Below are 13,661 nucleotides of genomic sequence, written 5' to 3'. Positions count from 1 at the left end.
TCGTAAATAATAAAGTTGACCGCCAGTAGTGGGATACACGATATTTTGTACTTCACAGTAAAGGAGCTGCAGTTGGAAATGGTGAAGCAATTAGATTTTTCGACATTAGTGGAAAGAAAGGATGCATGAGATGATTTTCTTTGGTGCATTAGAGGCAAATCTGTTGTGCAGGTGCATGGGGAACCTCATCGTACAGCACTGTCGTGTATTTTTTTAAGGAGGGCGTCGTAAGCAGGTGCCGTGCTAAAAACAAAGGGGTTGTTTGGGTTATATTTCGAACCATGAAGAATTGTTTAATTTGACGAGAAAGTGAAAGCAGTGGATGTTCCTGTGAAGTGACATTTCCTGTGGCGAAGCCTGCATTGGCTGCTAATAGATATCTAATTGATGGGTGAAGTCCCATTTCCGCGCTGTTTGCTTTATTGCTCCATTCCGTCTGGTGGAAAATATAACGTTAATCAGATCTTTAATTCCTCCAGGATTTCGTGTGAGCTTGCTCCACAGAAAACAATCGTTATTAAAAACGTTTAAGTGGAGACCCAGCTCCCCCTTTCCCTCTCCTTTAATTTTGCTCGCTATTTAACCAAAATCTTTGGACTTAGAGACGTATTTGAGAGAACGAAACATCTTTGTGAATACAAATTAGCTTGCAATTAAAACGTAGATTATAACCATATCAGGATTCGACAGTTAGTTTATTTTGGAATTGCAGCTCAACACCTATTGAAATAGATAGTCCTGGAGGGAAATAAGCTAACACTTTGTATCCCGGGCGTTAACAGATGATTTGAAGTTCACCAGCTCACTGAAACGTCAGTACAGGCTCTCACAATATGGCGATCTGAAGTTGGCTTTTGCAGCCTGGCTGCTATTTTATAAACTTCATAAAGATGCTTCAAATTATTTAAAGGTGAGCCGCCTCAATGTAACTTTGTACATTGAAGATCATATAAGAGGTAGAACAATCAGTCGCCATTTGGATTCACAGGAGAATCATTTAAAAACAAACCTGACTTTATTTCCGGTAAGGGGAAAGAAAGATACGAAGAGGCCTGCGGCTTACTTTATGGCAGTGTTCAAGGCCATTCCAGTGTTTCAGTATTGTTGAGTATTTACTGTAATAACTTACCTCAACCTTTAAGAAAATTATCAAAATGGATACGCTAGAGGGGGGAAATAAAGTAATAATGAAAAGCACGTTTTATTACTTGTGTTATTTAAGATTGAAATTATAAAATTGTTAAATTTTGACGTTGATTTTAATTTATTCATTACTTTTTTAAATTAAGGACTTTTTTTTTCTATTACCAGCAACTTCAAGCACTGAAGCATTAAGTGTACAGGCATTCCGAGCTGCACAGCCTAGTTCTGATGCGATTAATAAGGCACGATTGTATGAAGGGGATCTGATCTGATCTAAATGATTGATGAAGTCCAGGGCAAGGCTGAGCCCTCGCCAGATAAAGCCCAATACAACCCCTGATAATAGATGCACACTACTTGGGTTGGACTCAGTCAAAGCCTCTTACCCAACTACATAGAACTTAAACAGCGAGGGAAGATGCTCAGTTGTTAGTTAATGATCCTTATGCATTGAACCACCAGCCGTCTGCTACAGGAAAAGTAGTGGTGAGGAAGTAACTGGGGTGAAAGGGGCGAGCTGAGACATACGGTCCCTCCCCCAGCTACACAAGTGCATGGTTTGTTTTCCAGCTGCCTGAGAACCCAGCATGAGACCAAAATGCTTATTTCATCCACGGCAAGGCTAGAATGAAAAAGAGGCAGTAACAGTTGTGTATATGGGTGCAATACTTCTGTACTTATGTCTGGCAGTAGTACCTAGAATTACTCGGAGGCCAGTTACGATATTACTGCATCCCAGGGGATGAAATCTACAAAATTTCTCCTTCCTAGTTGGAACAAAAATGCTCGCAATTATGTTACTATAGGCAAATTGCATCACTACATATGAATGCGTTCTACAGTTGACTGGTACTAAATATGACCTCTTCTGTAAAATGAGTCATAGGGTTTGTTTGGAATATCAACACACTTGCAATTTGAGCTGTTATTAATGTAACCAGAAAATGCTTTGCCCAGTAAAACAACCCGACTGATGTAAATGATTCACAAAATTTTCAAATGTATAGAAAGCTAGGAACAAAACTGTTGAACAAACCTGTGCAGAAACGTTTTGTGAAGTTCACAGAATAGATATATAACGACTTAACTCACTTACTTACAATGGTTTGTGCTGTATTCTTGTCTAATAATGTGAGCGCCCTTAAACCGCGCAAGAAAAAGGATGCGGTATTGCTATGGGAGCGTGCATCCACTCAGAAGTTCTGCTACTTCGGTCAAGAACGAAAAAGTTCAAGATGATGAAGAGACATATAGGTATTATGGTTACATTTGTTCGAGATTTTGCTTATTGTTTTGCTCATGGGATACACACAGACTCGTGAAGTGTCCAAAAAAATCTTCAAAGTAGTTTCTAATTCTATGGGGACAAATTCTTGTGTAACTTACATTGATTAAAACACTGTACAAAACTTCACTTTCCGTCCTTACTGTAGGACATGCTTAATACAGAAATAGTCTCTCTGTAAACTGGTAACTGATCTATTTTGGTAGATGGTAGATATATTGGTCTTGACAGGTATGGTCGTGAAAAGCTATGAACCAAAAGACAACTGTACAGCATTTCCTGCAATTGCTAAATAAACTGTGATCAGCAAACTGAAATTATTGGAAGCAGAAAATTAAACAAAACTGACTGGTAGCTCAGGCAAACGAATACTTTTTTTAAATCCCCGCATCCATGGACATTGGCATCCATGTGCCATCCTCTATGAACCATTGGAACACATCTCCCATCCATTTACATATTCTTCTATGCTTCGGTGATGCACCTCTGGCCTCATCAGCAACTGTTAATGTAATGCTACTGCAAGGACACTGTGTTCTCAAGGCCATGAACCCAGCTGATGAACTGGACCAGGCTGGTTCTTCAAGCTCCTTACTTGCTGTCATAGCACATGCTCATACTGAGCCTAACAGGATGCTCACAGCATCCCTGCCTTGCATGGCTTTGGCTTACCTTTGAGCTCATCACCACCTCAGCCAAACGTACCAGGCTTTGCCATTCAATGCGGACACAAAGCCTCAGTCAAGGGTGTTAGCTTTCTCTCAGAGATTCCTGACACAGTAAGTCAAGTGCAATCTCAATGCCAGTCCATGCCCTGTTTGGGTGGGTGTCAGAGCAAGGTTCCTCTGCTGAGAAGATGCTAGGGGCAACTAGGGACAGCCCACCACCCGATTTGACTCTTGCTGCACTGGGAGTTTTTTTTTGCTCCTGGAATGAGAGAGAAGCAGGTATTATGGGAAGTGAAAGTGGGTGGCCCAGCTATTATTAGTGGTGTAGATGAAGAGTTTATCTGAATCAGTGGTGCAGGAGGCATGCAAGGATATTGGTATCATGGATTGGGGTAGGTGAAAGAGAAGAGAAAGAAGTTGCAGGCAATAAAGAGAGTAATGGAGCATTAACCTTGGTGGGAGCTGGATCCAGTAACAGAGATAGAGTGAGCGTGAGATATCAGGGAGAAGATAAAGGTACTTATGCAGGCAAAGTGGAGAAGGATTTTCTTCCTACACTGTGGGCCATTCCTCCAGATGGCTAAGATTACATTGACCTGGTCAGTGAATTTGAACCAGAATGGCACAGTTTGATGTAGTTGACCTTATTGCTGCTTCTTGGTGTAGCAGAAGTCCTGCCTATGCACCACCACATTCAACAAGAGCCATGCAGAGTGGATGCCGGTTTCCCCCTGCCTGCCAAGCCCAGGACCCATGCAGGGCAACTCAATACTTGTCCAGGTGCGCAGCAATCTTTAATTATGGTAATGGTGCCAGGGATACTGATCAATTCCAGGATCTCCAGTGAGATGGGGCAGAAGTAGGAGATAATATTTGCTCTAAGTGCTGAAATGCCGATTCATGCACTCTTTGGGAAGATACAGTAGAAAAACCCATTTAGCTTTACAGTGAGAACCATTCCTCCAAGCTCATCACAACTTGCAGTTAGCCAAAAAGCGTACAATTCATCCTTTAGTTTCACATCCACAGATGCTATCAGCCTGCTGAGTTTCTTCAGCACTTTCTGTCTTATTCCAAATAATGGTGGTATAATTTATTAATCCCTTCTGATAGTATAATTCTTTCACCTTCGGATTCAGTTTGGTAAACCTTTACTGCACTCTCTCTGTTTGAATATTTTCATTTCAAACATACATCTACTGAATTGGTAGACTGAAATGGGAAGTAAACAAAAGATAACGAGAGTGAAAATAAATAAGACAGATGCCAACACTTCCATGAGATTTTGAATGCACAATGGAACTGCATCTCTTGGACTAAAAATGCCAATGTTCACAATAATTTTAAAAAATAGTCTCTTTTGATTGCATTCAAAGTCACTGCTCAGAATTTTCAATAACTAGACAGGGAACATATCTTTTTGGAGTATTAAAAACTACTGCCTATAAGCTCTGTGTAAATTGTAATAAATAATTAAATGGACCAAAATAAGTTATAGAAAATGTTTCCCTATTTAATTGAGGATACATTGTTGGAAAAACACCTATTGGGAATTTCACCAGCCTAGGGGGTACAGTTCAAAAACCTTTTGTCAAATTAATATTTTACATAGCAGGAGCATTTATTTACCTGGAATTGACATTAAAACATTGTGACTATGCTCTGTTGTATAATAATGTGTATAATTTAAGAGACTTCAACAAATATGCACTATTTAATGGCATTGTTATATTTGGATGCAAATAATATTGCAATGCACAAATTCAGCATACACAGAAACTTGACAAATCTGGGCTTAAACTAATAAATACCAGACATTTTGTGCCACCAACTGAAACAAATTTGTAGCTCTAAGATTTTATTAATGAAAATGGAAAACAATAGGTCAAGTACATGACAATGAAAAAAACACAAGATTTTTATGTGGTACTAATATTTTGTACTTATGAAGCCTGAGAAACTCAGAAAGCTTTGACCATAGGATGTTCTTCACAGTAGAAAATAATACGTTCTTGTTTGTTAGAAATTGGATTCATTCATTCTATGAGAGCATCTCCTTCCCTGATATAGATTATTTGTGATGACGAAGTTCTCAATCAATAGAAAAGCTGTATAGGTCTATCTTGCAATGGCCTCAGTTAACTATTGGAAAGCTATGCTATTTTAACATGCTATGCTAGTTTGTATTTTGTTGATGGGATCTTTGGGCCTCAGGACAAAACAGTGAAATGGAATTTAAAGTAGCCTAAAGGGAGGGGAGGGGTGGAGGTAGGATGTGAGTGGTGTGGCAATGTTAGAGAATTGGAGGTGTGGAGAAGGGCCAGTAATTGGTGGAATGGGACTTGGAGTGCATGTGAGGGAAACCTCCTAATTGGGCACCCTCTGGCCCTCTGTGGGTGCCCTGGATGGCAAGGACCTCCCCCTTACAGAAAAACCCGTTTGCTTGTCATCAATGACTCACCTCATCACTTGGGCCTGCCTGACTGCAACTCTGTTGCATTAAAGAAGACTGAGTGTTATTTGCCCAGAGCAGGGTGGACTCATTCAGTGTGATTTTCCTCTTGCTGCTCATTATCCTGGAGACAGCTCTGGAGGTTGCCTCTGTTTGATGTGCAACTTATCAAACATTGTCACCTCACCAGTTTAACATCTCATTGTTAGGTCTGCCCTCCTGCACTCTACATTAAATCCAGGTGGATCCCTGGCTAGTGGTAGAGTGAAGAATATGTCAACAATGAGATTATAGATTGTGTTTCAATACAATTCTGCAGTTTTTGATGGCCTGCATCACTTCATGGATACTCTCATATTTGCAAATCTATCCCAAGGGCTGCACAGTGATCACTCTCATTGATATTACTATGGACAGGTGTATCTGCTATTGATGTGTTAGTGAGGACAAAATCACTGAGAATTTCCCTCTTGTTCCTATGTTCGTTAGGGCCAGTTCAGTCTATGATGGCGCTACCATGCCAGCCTTGGTGGTGGGTATTGATGTTCCTTACGCAGAGTAACGTTTGTGCACTTGTTGCCATCAGTGCAGCCTCCGAACGTTGTTCAATGTGAAGGAGCATAGATTCATCAGCTGATGGGTGTGGTATGTAGCAATCAGCAGGATGTTTCCTTGCCCATGTTTGATCTGATGATGTGAGGCTTCATGAGGCCCAGACCTAATGACCCAGATATTCCACTGGCCAAATAATCGTTAGAAAAGCATAAACCTGATTTGCACATCAGGAGTATGCAGATCCTCTGACCCAGCTGACAATGAGGTGAATTTGCTGGACAAATAAAAACACCAACGTATAATTCCCCTGAAACTGGAACCCTTCGGGAAAACCCCTTGTCAATGATTTCCGAAGGATTTGACTCACTTAAGTTCAACAGTTAACAGAAATTGAGAAATCTGCTCCAAATGCTGGGTAACTGTTAAACTGAACCCTGACTCACCACTAATGCCCACAACCCTAAACTCCACAACACCTGACAACCTCTGGCCTCGACATTCAACACTGCTCGAACTGATTGCCACCCAGCTGATCTAGCTCTGCTGGATGAGACATTTTCACATCCACCCCGCTGCATAACCCAGCATCCCCCCTGATGTGATAACCAGCTGAACCAAAATCCCACCAACACATTCCAAACCTTCTTCCTCACACAGCCCCTCAACCTAACACACCACTGCCAGATACAGCACTCAACTGTCTGAGCCAACACTATACCCTGACCCAGCCAATGCCTCCCTTCAACCTGATTGACCCCTGCTGGATCTGACCCCGATCTAACTTGACACTCACCTCCTACTAGCCCTGACACTCCTGACCCAACCTGATACCCACCCTTATTTGACACCCTGACCTAAGCACTTATCCACATATCTGGTACCCTGTCCACCTCGCACCCTATTCACCTGGTACCCTGCTCCTCACTTTCCTCACATTCTTACCCTTCCGCAATAGCTATCACACAGACATTTACATTGCAGATTATGGCACTCAGTGCTGTAAAGATGTGTCTACAATGATCTTCTGCACTGCTGTATTCAAGGATTCTTGGACTGGTTCAGATCAGGAGCCACTTTTCCAGGATGTTCCAGCATAGAAGCCATCAATGTGGTTGACTCTTAACTGTCCCATGGGCAATTAGGGATAAACAATAAATGCCAGCCTAACCAGGGACACCCACATCTTGTGAATGAATAAGAAGACATCTAAAGTAGGTGGGCATTTTTCACTAGGAATTTCTGGGCCAGCATTGAGAATTCCTAGGCAAGTTTCTTCCAGTTGTGTACCACTATGCCACCACTTCTGTGGGATGTTGCACATCTGGGGATTGTAATGGTATAGTCTATGAGGTTTGATTCAGGTTGTTACTTGACTAGCCTGTGAGACAGCTCTCCAAATTTTGGCATAATGCTCCCAGATATTAGTAAGAAGGACTTTGTAGGGTCATCAGACATTTCTGTGCCATTACCATTTACTGTGCTTTGATTTATGCTGGCTGGTCTGTACAGTTTAGTCACTTTTATCAGATTGTGTGGCAGTTAGATATAAATGAGGGGCTTATTAGGTCAATTCAGAGGGCATTTAATCAAGCACTTTGCTGTGGATCTAGGCTCCAGATCAGGTGTAGAGTTTTGCGAACCAGATGTGGTTTTACAACACTCAATGAGGGTTTCATTGACTCCATTTGACTAACTTTGAACTGTAAACTTATTAATAGAATTTAAAGTTTACCATGTGTCATGGTGAGTTTCAGAACACTTGGCCTTGATGATTAATTCCAGTGACATTACCACTAAACTCCTTTTGTTTGTCCATATATGTGTTCAACTTGTAATAAAAAAAAGATTTGAAAGACAAGCAAAACTATTTTTACTTTTTTGGAAGAAGTAAACTATTCTGTAGCCACCCAATGAAGTCAAAACAAAATATCGCCAAGGCTATTTGAAGGATCAATAGTAATTATCCCAACCTTCCAACTGTACGAACTGCATGAACTTTAGCTCAGTGATTCTGAATTCAATGTTAAAATCTGCGACATGTTGCAATGCCTACAGTATGAAGGCTTTGAGTAAAGAAGAGGGCACCATCCAGTAATTTTCCATAATATGGTGAGCACATGTCTATGGCCTGAACATGTGCAGAGTCAGAAAGACATTCCCTAAAGATCTTACTTCCTGAAATTGAGCATTTCAGATATATGCAAATTTCTCAAAACATTAGCGTGCTAAAAACATCAGGAAACATGAAATGGAAAAAACCACATTGTCCATCAATCTATTCCTTCTATCTATATTTGTCTATATTTTCCTCGCCACCATCTGTTCTGAGGAAGTGTTACCGGGCCCAAAACTTTAACCCGTTTTTCCCTTCACAGATGCTGCCAGACCTGCTGAGCTTTTCTAGCAACTTTGTTTTTGAATCTATTCCTTTTATTGCCTATGCAGAGTTGGGAAATTTAACATTTTTAATTTCCTGAAGAAGAATTCTGTGTTTTTCCCACTTCACTGTCAGTCAGAAACAAAACAAAACTAGAATGGTATTGAAGTTTTATTCAAAAATGAAACACCTTACATTCTTTGTGTTCAACTTTAAACCTTAGGCCCAGGTTTTGGTGAAAGTAATTACGGTGGGCTGTCAGCATTTTTCTCCGAAACTGGCAGCAACATCTGGAGCCCTACATGTGCAGTTCATTGTAGAAATCAGAGATTTCTCTGAGTGATGCTATGCTTTTCTGTAGAGTGCAGTGTTGAAATCTCCAAAGACTGCAGTCAAATATAAATCAGTAAATTAACTTTAACTGTCCTTTTATGCTGTTAGTCTTGCTGTAAAAATGCTTGAAAAATGTTACATTTTTAAATGAGTTATGATTGTATTTATAATAGCCGAGTAAGTTCATAAATATTGTTGAAAGACTCCCTTTGCTGTGAAAAACTAATTGCAGAATTATGGAATGTCAAAATTCTAAATTATCATTTTAAAATATATCATTTTGATTCTCTTTTAGTTGAGTTTTGATGTATCAATTTCTACATAATTCCAGATACAAGTCCCAATTGTTTATTTCCTTTACTGGAAAATGTAACTTGAAGTGAAAAATAATTACTACATTTTCCTTCCTGTTTGTCTTCTGTGCGAAAACGGCACTGTAATTTGTCGGTTACTCTGATACTTACATTCCATGCCACCAAGATCACTAATTCTGTGTGGGCAGCTTTCTTCGAGGTTGGCAGTGAGTGCCTATTGTTTGACGCTAACTGTGAAGTCCAAACCAATATAATCATTTGGTATTGAGACTACCATAAGGGATGAATGTTTACAGCCTGGTAATGGCAAGCTTGGCGGTGGGGAGAGGAACAGGCTGGGAAAATAGGGGTGTTGCTCTCAGGGACAGATTTATGGGATATTCCTACTATTGGGAATGTTTCACAGGCCTGACTTGTGAAGCAGATTGGCTACTTGCTCCAGAACGGTGGCAAGCCAATTACAAAGTTACTAACCAATTAAGGTCAACATTATGGGCATACCAGAAATTTTGCTGGCATTGGAACACTGCTAGATGTATAAGATAGAAACAAGCTCAACCTCCCATCAGTAGGTGTACCCTGTCAATTCCAAAAACATTAATGGCTTCATGCATCAGAATCATCCATTTTACTTTATACAACGGACTTGCCTCTCTCGTGCCACTTTTCTGACATAGATCTACCAAACCTGTGGAGTTGCTGATCCTTTAATTGGACTGGCAGCATTGAGATTCTGCTCAACCTGCACAAAGGAAGTCAATGAGGAAGCTACCTCAAGAAAGGTTGTTCTGCAGTCTCAGTGTCAGCAAGTGTGGGCTTGGGACTCACGTTTGTTCCTAATGTCAGGGTCAGAAAGGCAGTAGAAAAGTGCTGCTGAATTTGTATTTCATCCCTGTCTGAATATTTTAAGTATAAATTCTAGTTGCCTTTGTTTTGAAAGTGCAGTGATTATTCTTCAAAAGTCTTAAAAAAAATTGTGGCCATCCAGTTAGGAAATGTCCTGCAGTGCTATTTTCGACCGGATATTTGGAATATAAAACAATCCTGATAAAGTGTTATGTGGAGACTGAATTACATTTCAACAAGACATTTCCAGCATATTACATACTGATGTTGTTAACCCGAGTACATGGAGGCATAAAAAGCTTCATCAGTAGCTACTAGCTATAACATTCAATTAGTAGCTATATATTAGTTTAATAAAGTACAACAGCAACCTTGATACACATTATTCACAAAACTAAACAAAATCCGATTGTAGCTTTCTTGAAAAGAATGCATATTGACTTTGCTACTTATTTCTGTCAAAATTAGTTACTTTATAACAACAAATACCACTCAGTGGTTAAAAGATTAATAAAAGGGACTATAATAGGGTCAAAATCCTAAAATTACAGAATCAGGTGAGCCTATAGTGAACTTGCAAACAAAGCACGCCAAATTGTTAATCACTAATGCAGCATCACTACTTTTATTTCTGAAAGCTGCAAATAATAAATATGTCAAATAATTTTTCAGCTAATAGTATTAAAAAGGAAAATTGAAAATTTATTTTGTCAGAAATATTCACTTGCATTCAACACATTGACTCGCCATTGGCTATGTCTTAATCAGAACATGAAGATCTTTTGGTATCCTCAACTTGTGAAATAACCAAACAAACAGGATTATGCTTTTAAATGTTTGTGTCTGTGAAGCTTGGAGTAGTCCATTTATACAAAAAGATTGCAAACATCAGCACTACCTCAAGCATGAAAGTGCATTACTAAATTCTTTGAAACTTATTTAACCACAATTATATTGCTGGGATCATGTTCTCTAGATTTTTAAATTCTTCAATGTGGAGCAGTTACCTAATTTATCACCAGTTTTATGTTTTAAACAATTAGAAGCTAATTAGAGCTGAAACAGAAAAGGGAAACATATAAATAACTGAGATTCTTGCAGATTCACAGAACGATCATAATTCAAACTAGATATTTTATGAAGGGTCTAGGCCTGAAATGTCAGCCATTACTGCTCCTGAGATGCTGCTTGGCTTGCTGTGTTCATCCAGCTCCACACCTTGGTATTTTTTGTACTTGCTTCAATACATTCTCAATGCAATAACATCGTCACAATATTTACTATAGTTTGAATCCAGTCTGCACCATGACAGTAAACAGACCATGATAACAAAGTGTGGAGCTGGATGAACACAGCAGGCCAAGCAGCATCTCAGGAGCACAAAAGCTGACGTTTCAGGCCTAGACCCTTCATCAGAGAGGGGGATGGGGAGAGGGTTCTCGAATAAATAGGGAGAGAGGGGGAGGCCGACCGAAGATGGAGAGAAAAAAAGATAGGTGGAGAGGAGAGTATAGCTGGGGAGGTAGGGAGGGGATAGGTCAGTCCAGGGAAGACGGACAGGTCAAGGAGGTGGGATGAGGTTAGTAGGTAGGAAATGGAGGTGCGGCTTGAGATGGGAGGAAGGGATGGGTGAGAGGATGAACAGGTTAGGGAGGCAGAGACAGGCTGGGCTGGTTTTGGGATGCAGTGGGACGAGGGGACGAGCTGGGCTGGTTGTGGGATGCGGTGGGGGAAGGGGAGATTTTGAAGCTGGTGAAGTCCACATTGATACCATTGGGCTGCAGGGTTCCCAAGGGGAATATGAGTTGCTGTTTCTGCAACCTTCGGGTGGCATCCTTGTGGCACTGCAGGAGGCCCATGATGGACATGTCATCTGAAGAATGGGAGGGGGAGCTAAAATGGTTCGCGACTGGGAGGTGCAGTTGTTTATTGCGAACTGAGTGGAGGTGTTCTGCAAAGCAGTCCCCAAGCCTACGCTTGGTATCCCCAATGTAGAGGAAGCCACACCGGGTGCAATGGATACAGTATACCACATTGGCGGATGTGGAGGTGAACCTCTGCTTAATATGTAAAGTCATCTTGAGGCCTGGGATGGGGGTGAGGGAGGAGGTGTGGGGGCAAGTGTAGCACTTCCTGTGGTTGCAGGGGAAGGTACCGGGTGTGGTGGGGTTGGAGGGCAGTGTGGAGCGAAGAAGGGAGTCACGGAGAGAATGGTCTCTCCGGAAGGCAGACAAGGGTGGGGATGGAAAATTGTCTTGGGTGGTGGTGTCGGTGGGGACTTCACCAGCTTCAACATGTCCCCTTCCCCCACCGCATCCCACAACCAGCCCAGCTCATCCCCTCCCCCCACTGCATCCCAAAACCAGCCCAGCCTGTCTCTGCCTCCCTAACCTGTTCTTCCTCTCACCCATCCCTTCCTCCCATCTCAAACCGCACCTCCATTTCCTACCTACTAACCTCATCCCACCTCCTTGACCTGTCCGTCTTCCCTGGACTGACCTATCCCCTCCCTACCTCCCCAGCTATACTCTCCTCTCCACCTATCTTCTTTTCTGTCCATCTTCAGTCCCCCTCCCCCTCTCTCCCTATTTATTCCAGAACCCTCTCCCCATCCCCCTCTCTGATGAAGGGTCCAGGCCCGAAACGTCAGCTTTTGTGCTCCTGAGATGCTGCTTGGCCTGCTGTGTTCATCCAGCTCCACGCTTTGTTATCTTGGATTCTCCAGCATCTGCAGTTCCCATTATCTCTGATACGGTAAACAGACCATTTTTTTTACAGGTGCCAAACCTTGCAACAAAGATTAAACCAAATATGTGATTAGTAGTTTGGATTTTACTTACTGTTTAAGAAATAGGATAGTCATTAATTTATTTTCTTTGTTAAAATTTGATCAGATATCGAATTCAATTATGTGAACATGCAGCTTTTTAACCAAAATGAAACTGAATAGTTTAATACAGAGCATAAGAAATAAAAACTGAACATACTGGAAATACTGAGCAGGATTTGCAGCATCTGTGGAGAGAGACGCTGGGTGGATGTCTCAAGTCAAATACCTTACACTGTTCTGTAATTGATTCTAAAATCTATTCTTCTTTCTCCACGGATGTTGCAAGATATACTGAGTACTGTGTTTTTTTTCTGATTTCTAGTATTTTGTTCTCATATGAACAATAAAATAGATTGGATGGGTAACATAGTCCATTTACATAGAGAAGAACTCTATTTGCTTTTTTTGGAGAAGTTATGGAGAGCTTGTCCACCTGGAAGAGACATTGGCTGGAAGCTGACTCACACATTGGAATCCCATACTGGAATTTTAATAGTCTTGGGAGAAGGAACATTGGTAATCTGTGGGACTTACCCTCACTCAAGTGTTTGATAGCTGGAAGCTCCTTCACATGCAGTAGTGCCTAAGTTCAGTTGTGGGTGCTGCCAGTCATATAGGAAGAAGTCCAAAGAGGAACTGGGCTGTTACAGAAAGGTAAGTCTCAGGCTTTCACAGTGAGGAGACATCGTGAAGCCCAGGAAAGTGAGAGAGGCAGCAAAGATACTGTGGAAGAAACGGTGGGGTGGCATAGCACCCCTGTTGCATGCAGGACTCTCCTTCAGTGAAGCACTGTTCCTTCCTTTCACATGTAGGTGTTTAAAAATGGGCTGCCCGCTCCCTGTCCAAACACCCACAGCA

The sequence above is a fragment of the Stegostoma tigrinum genome, chromosome 1, assembly GCF_030684315.1.
Source record: "Stegostoma tigrinum isolate sSteTig4 chromosome 1, sSteTig4.hap1, whole genome shotgun sequence".
NCBI classification, from domain to species: Eukaryota; Metazoa; Chordata; class Chondrichthyes; order Orectolobiformes; family Stegostomatidae; genus Stegostoma; species Stegostoma tigrinum.
The sequence above is the reverse complement of the archived record's forward strand: the minus strand, read 5'-3'. Positions refer to the sequence as shown.